This window comes from Ischnura elegans, assembly GCF_921293095.1.
Source record: "Ischnura elegans chromosome 13 unlocalized genomic scaffold, ioIscEleg1.1 SUPER_13_unloc_3, whole genome shotgun sequence".
NCBI lineage: Eukaryota > Metazoa > Arthropoda > Insecta > Odonata > Coenagrionidae > Ischnura > Ischnura elegans.
The window spans coordinates 7,098,799-7,106,210 of NW_025791659.1; the positions used below are offsets into that span (position 1 = coordinate 7,098,799).

Consider the following 7,412-nt stretch of genomic DNA (forward strand, 5'->3'; position numbering starts at 1 on the left):
AAACAATAATTTTTGTCAGAAGCAGTGGCACCGACTCCATGGGGCTTGAGGGGCCCCGAGACCCCTCTAATATTTGGGTGTGAGGAATGGTCCAGGTTAACTCTTGAGGACTAAATAGAGAGAACGGATACCAGCTTCCTAACACATGGAGAAGAGTCCTCAAGAGTAAACGCGGAGAGACAGGACAGAGGCAGGAGGTGCGGTCCAATGAGAAGCCACCCGGGCCTCCTGAACCAGCCAATGAGAAGACACCGGCCTCCACCAGGGTGTATAAGAGATGGGTGATACCACCCACTTCATTGACCAGAAGAAGCCTGCTGCAATGCTGGTGAAACTGTCATCTGCAGAGATGAATCTACACGGTAGTAACATCGAAAATATCCACACTGAAAACCTACTCCTTTTTGCTGTGGAATTGCATAAATAAGCTATTGAATAAGCTCAACAGATTCAGGCTTCAATTGGTGGAAGTTAGACATATTTAAATAAATAAAAGATCGTAGCACTTTTACACAAGAATTTTTAACCCTAATACGGGCAAGGTGAGTCTCTTGGACTCATCGCATCACATTTTTGAGAATTTTTATTATGTTATTGAAATGTCAGCATGTTGTAAATTTTTTACTTCTTCTAATTGTATATTTCCTATAAGTTAGAGTAATTCAAACTTCTTTTGGAATTAAAGTAACTTAGAAATAATTTTTTTTCCCTGAATTCCCACAAATCCAGGCAAGGTGAGTCTGTTTGCATGAAATGTAAAAAGTAATGTGCATTTTACAAATATTTGATTTGAATAGTCAAAATAATGTAAAATTATCACTAGGTACATGTAATGATAAATATTTGGTGTTTTATGTAGTGAAAACAGAAACAATTAGTCAAAAGAGTCCACTGTACTCGGTGTTTGACTATGTATGAAATTAATAAGTAATTTAAAACTTTTGTTAAACAAAAAATAATCAATTTTATGTTAAATGATTCAATAGTGCGCAATATGTACAAATTGATGTGAAAAGTTATATTTTTCACTGTTTAATAGTTTAAATTAAAAGCATAAGTTAAAAGAGTCCATTGGACTCACCTTGCCCGATTACGTCAGAAAAATATGTGGCCCGTATTAGGGTTAATGCGTACAACGCGTTTCGGCTCACTGAGCTGAGTCTTGTACCAGATGATGGCTCAGCAGGGACGCCGACTTACAAAAATTATTGGGGGGGGCCCACACCGGGGATTTTGCTCCAGGATATTTTATAATTAGTGAGTTTTTAGTTTTTTTAAGCATTTTAGAAGAGTCATATGACCAACATTAGAACCCTATTAACTCGAATATCGAGATCTGGACACTTCGGGGAAAATCGACAAGCCTGGCACATTTTTTCCTCACACCCATAACGAATTTTTGAGGGGGCTCGGGCCCCCCTCAGGCCCCATGGAGTCGGCGCCACTGTGGCTCAGTGAGCCAAAATGCGTTGTACGCATTAAAAATTCTTGTGGAAAAGTGCTACGATCTTTTATTTATTTAAGCTATTGAAGATTGCCACATAGCAGAAATACGTCTCAGAGATATTCTGAGAGCTTCAGAGGCATCTCTGAGATGTCACTATGTCCAAAAAAATGGTCTGTGTGACATCTCTTGAGACGTCTCACATAAGTCTCTGAGATGTCTCATTAGACTTTGTACTATGGTATGCTTTAAATTTAGGCAAAAAAATAATTAAATTTAAATTATACAGTTACGGCCTACTTTTCTCGATCATTTTTAGCGACAAATTTTGTGATGGATCACCTTTTGAAAATAAGAAACCCATATTAAATGTCGTGATTTTAATAATCAAAACTGCAGATTTGCACCGAAAAATATATATGGAAGGCATTGATGGCGTTTAAATACGTTTTTTTTTTTTAATTCCTGAACGTCTCACGATTACATCTCGGAGACATCTGTGAGACATACGTGATATTCGAATCATTCGAGACCATAGTGAGACGTCTCTGAGAGGTTCGTTGCTATGTGGGTTGTGCCGGCAACAGTTTACTCACCCTCGGTATAGGTCCGGATGCAATAGGATAGTTTCCTTCATCAAAGAAAACGAAAGGCATTGATTGCGATTCCTTACCCACCATTAGTGTATTCATAATATACAAATTATTTTCTTTTAGAAATCCCAGTTGAGGCGAATGTTGAATGGTCAATTTTAACTTTATTTGAAAAAGGCCAGATTGGCGCCCATGCGATGCCACTCCACGTGACGTCACAGGGACCTAGTTTCTACACGAGTAGATAGGAGTTATACATCGTCTGAGGTTACCAATGCATGCATGAGGCACAGAGCTCAGGGAAACATGTCTTAATAATCACTTAATAAAACTGCCCATGGTCGGAAAGTTTCCTTCTTCTGATAAGGTATTGATAATCCTCATTTAAGCCAAGTGCTACCTTCTAGCAGGGTATTCTGCTACCTGCTAGCATCCTGCGTGGAATCAGTGCTCAGAGCCTCGCCCCAAGGTCACCTCTCTTGCGGCAGCGGGAACGAGAACAACGCCACATGGAGTTTTCCCAGCATTCATACTTACCCGTCGCGTATTCGCGTGCTTGAAAATTTTCACTTTTCATTTAATCAAGAAAAATAGATATCGTCACTTGAAAATCTAAAAGCGTGAAATGCGTAGTCCAGGAGTAATAATAATTATAATAGTAATAAAAAAATAATAGGAAACCACCTTACTATTTAGTTGCAGCAACTAAAAATTCGTTGCGGATGGTGGGTCGACCTTTAGATATAGAGGTTAGCTGCGAGATAAGTGAGTTCTCTCGTCGAATAAGCAGTCGTGGACAAAAAGCGGTGGTATTCTGAGGGGGTATTGGGCTACCCTTGGGTAAGGTAGACCATTTAAAAGATACCAAAACCAGTGGAGATACCGTGACTTGGCGTCTGGGGCCCGCCAACAATTATGCCTCTCATGACCCGGGGGAGAGGGCAGCAGCTCTTCTTCATATGTGCGAAGGTGGAGACCATACTGGTCGGTACAGCGACACACATTCCACTACGGGCGTGGTAACATTTACTTTAACGGCTGTAGTACTGCGATGTGGAAGGCAAGGGGAAACCACCACATTATCATCCGGAGGAGACGCAGCTACTCCACTCAATATATATAATGACATGATGGAATTCTCTCGGGTAAAATATTCTGGAGGTAAACTAGTCCCCCATTCGGATCTCCGGGCGGGGACTACTCGAGAGGGTACATCGGTCAAACGAGATAGAATGTTACGGATAGGAACATGGAACGTTAGATCACTTCGTACCTGCGGTAAGCTAGAGAACTTGAAGGTGGTGTGAAAGAGAAGAAATACGTAGGAGTGAAAAGATTAGCTGATAGGAGAACTGAGTGGAGAGCTGCGTCAAACCAATCCTAGGATTGTTGGCCAGTGATGATGATGAACTAAAAATTCGCCCGTGCGCGGAGCCAATACTGTGCGTTTCATTGGAAATTCCTCAAAGCAGCTAAATAGTAGCTTTACAAAGGCTGCCAGAGCGCAGGGGGCCTTAGGCAAAGTTAATAGTTAGAACAAATACACTTGGTTGTCATGGGATACGAGTGAGTCTCTGTTCTGTGATGACATTGAGTGGAAAATTACATACACATTTGCCAGATTCGAAAGACATTCGAACATACACATTTGCCGGCTGCGGTGGCGGCGGGTTAACGTTCCTGCCTGCCAAACAAGAGGTCGCGGGTTTGAGTCCCGCCTGGGTAGGTTTCCTCGGTCCATGGCATGGTCGTTTGTGTACGTTTACTTGTTACACTTGTTGAACACCCCGGTGTAAAATGGCCAATAAGAGCTGTATCCGGTGGTTTGAGAATAAAATAATAAATAAAAATAAATACACTACTAAATATCTTAATGATCTCGTTTGTTTTCTACACCTAATTTCTGTACCAAACAGTGTATAGAAAAAAGAAATCACTTTTACCCCTACGCTTCTCATCCACTAATACGTTAACCCCTACAGAACCACCCCCAATAACCACAGCAATCAAAAACACTGCAGGAACAAGTGACTTTGTACGCAGTCACGCGCACGGGTGCAAAGTTAAACCTTTCGTTGCTGTTCAATCTCCGAAAACCTTCTCCTCACATGCGGCGAAAAGGTTAAAATGCGTTTCGTGGGCCCATGGAGCAGGTACTTCCAGGATGGGTGTGGTACACCCTCCGAAGACTCGCCAATCCGCGACCCTTTCCTCGACAAACTCACCCACGCAGGACCGTCTCCTCGACCCTACCAGCGTGGGACCTACCTCCCGAAAAGTGACCACTCTGACTTCATTTTGAAAATCTATCAATCAATCCGATCATCGAAAAATGATTGCCTGCATCGCAATCCTGCTAATCAAGCAATCAAGTACGTCGTTGAACCGTGTTTCTGCAATGAAAAATAACGATTTTGTTAACTTTGCTAAAATGGCCAATTTCCGGTTGTACGCAGCCACGTTTTTAGCAAAGTTAAGTATATCGTTATTTTTCATCGCAAAAACGCGGTTCAAAGACGTATTTGATTGCTTGATTGGCAGGAGTGCGATGAAAACAATTATTTTTTGGTGATCGGATTGATTTTCAAATTGCAGTCAGAGCGGTCACTTTTCGGGAGGTAGGCCCCCCCGCTGGTAGGCTCGAGGAGACGGTCCTACGTGGATGAGCTCGTCGAGGATTCCGGGTCGCGGATTAGCAACCTTTCGGAGTGCTTCAGCAAAAGTGCTGACCGCATGGCAGGGAGGAAGAAAAATTACGTCCACAGGAGTCTGCCGTGCGGGCGTTCTAGGTACATTCACAGCAATGAAAGGGTTAATTCTGTTCCCAATGCGGGTGCGTAAGGAAACCGGTTTCAGTCTCTCTATCGCGTCATTTCTCGAGGTATTCTGACACTAATAAATCATTGGCATGTTTCTGAAGCACAGCACTCAGGGGCGGATTCAGGATTTTTCCAGGATTTCTTTTTGATAGGGTTAAATATACCAACAGATGAAGTTCGCCATGAAAAAATATTTGACTTAGCCGGGATTCGAACCTGGATCTCCCGATTGCCGGTCAGGCTGGTTAACTAGTTCCACCACCAAGCCATTTTCTCAGAGCGAACTTTGGGTTTTACCAAACAAGAGGTCGACGTCATAAGTTCACACTCTGACAAGGGTCGTGCTTACCAAGCCACTGTCTGGGTGAAAAATCCTTATTTTGTCACTGGTCTGCGACGACGAATTCCAAAGCACTGCAGGAACAAGTGAATTTGTACGCAGTCACTCACACGGGTGCAAAGTTAAATACACCAACAGATGAAGTTCGCCATGAAAAAATATTTGACTTAACTGGGATTTGAACCTGGATGAGATACAGTTTCGAATCCCCGCTGAGTCAAATATTTTTTCATGGTGAACTTCATCTGCTGGTGTATTTAACGTTTTGCGTGCCATGGACATAATATTACGTCTTGTTAATCTTTCTTAAGATTGCCATGGACGTAATGTTACGTCTTTCTATTAAATTGGCTTTGTATGCGTGAAGCCGTAATATTTCGCCCGTCTTACTTTTCCAGTTTACTGCTTAGTGGTTCTGTTACTTCAAAAATCAACTGCTCGATGGGAAAAGAGTTCACTTTATGTCTTGAGGACGAAAAGTCCTCTCTAGCTACCGCCATCCTTATCTTAGGCTACTTTGTGTGAAAATTCTTTGCGCCAATGAACCGTTCGTTGAGGGTTTAATGACCCTTTTTGTCATCCAGGATTTAAAATGCTTTGCTTGGAACAATGCTTTTTCATGATTTCCATGCTTTAAGTAGTTCAATTGAGCGTAATAAAAAAATATTTTGCATGTTACCGTGGTACATCATATGTTGCAACTTTTTTTATTTTTCAAAAACTGTAGGTTTTCATGATTAAATTTTTAAATATATTTTCATCACAGACCACTCACTCAAACTTAATTCCATTGAATTAACTTACATATGGCTATTCAAAGCATTTCTTCCTCCCGGCTTAAATATCAACCGATAATCCCTTGCCTCATTCAATCAATTGCCTCAGCTCACTCTTTTCCCCCCCTCTTTGGACCCTACCTACCCCACTATTTCCCCTTCCCTCAGCTATCCTTTACCAACAGTCTCCTACCTATCTCTGAGGAAGGTGGCCACGCCACCGAAAATTCAGTACTTACTGTGCTTTTTATCATTTTTTTAGTGTGTTCTGTGATTCTACCCAACCTCGAGTGTTTTTAACGTTCATTATTAAAAATATATTTAAAAATTAGCAATAATGTTATTCAACTAATTCATAAAGAAGAGCAAAGGCCATTTTTATTGAAATATGTACACATCGATATAAATATACTTTTGATGCTAATGTTTTTAAAAAAAATTGTGAATTTGGCAAAAATGGCTGGATTTTTCAATAGGGCATAGAAATTAGCGGCCGGCACTCAAAAGTGTTAACCTCATCAATCAAATTTTATTTTCACACTCAGAGGAAGCCTCTGGTACACAAGGAGAAATACCAGTTGAAAGGAGACAATAAAAGGGTAGAATTAGTACAGCCAAAAATCAATTTTATTCATAATCCAGGAATAAATCTTAAAACAACGAAAGAATCCATGCCATCAAAATGAATGACAAGGCTACACTTCAAAAATACAAGAAAGATGAGCAGAATACAAGCATCAATCATCAAAAGATTTGATCAGAAGGCAAAATTGCAATCATAGTGTCCTATAATATACTGAAACATGGTGCTTTACGTCAAAATAAAAAAAAATGAGTGAAAACAGTAAACCCAAGTCAAATACGATCTGCTTACACAGGGTTCCCATCCTAATTTAATCATAAAATTCACTTTTTCCAGGTTTTCGCGGTCTAAATTTCGTCAAATTCACAGTCTCTTGATATGCCATTTTAGGTAGAAATATAAATCACGTAACATTCACCGGCCTCACGTTAACCAAAAATGTAGCGCACACAACAGGTGCCAAGAGTGCAAATGCAGCATTGAAAGTACTATCTCTCTCATGACATCATCGTTCGTTCGCAAAATTCAGGGCCGGCTAAAGGCTGTGAGTGGGAATATGGAGTGAGCAGGATGGCAGGGAAGTGAAGAAGTGTCTGATTTTTCTCCAGGGTCAATGAAAACTTTACTGGTCACCAGTCTTCCAATCACAGGCCTAAGATCAATGTGTCGCATGGCACACGGACCAATAACTGCGCTTTGAATACACGTGTCCAGATAAATAAAATTTATTAAAATGAATTAAAATTTAAATTAGTTTCCTGAATATCGTGCTCTTATTCTCCATTCATTTTCTCTGTGATTCTCTTTTAAATGGTAGGTAGTGAAATGATACGTTGTAATTTCAATCAATGTAGAAC

At 40.8% G+C, this 7,412-nt stretch overlaps 2 protein-coding genes across 2 annotated transcripts in view; both read right to left on the reverse strand.

Moving 5' to 3' along the window:
- The window catches only part of LOC124172999, a 248,523-nt gene that overhangs the window by 120,283 nt on the left and 120,828 nt on the right, over positions 1-7,412 (reverse strand). The window lies entirely within an intron of this gene.
- LOC124172996 (hypermethylated in cancer 2 protein-like) overlaps positions 1-7,412 on the reverse strand; it is a gene marked incomplete at its 3' end in the record, with an annotated part of 65,521 nt that overhangs the window by 42,497 nt on the left and 15,612 nt on the right.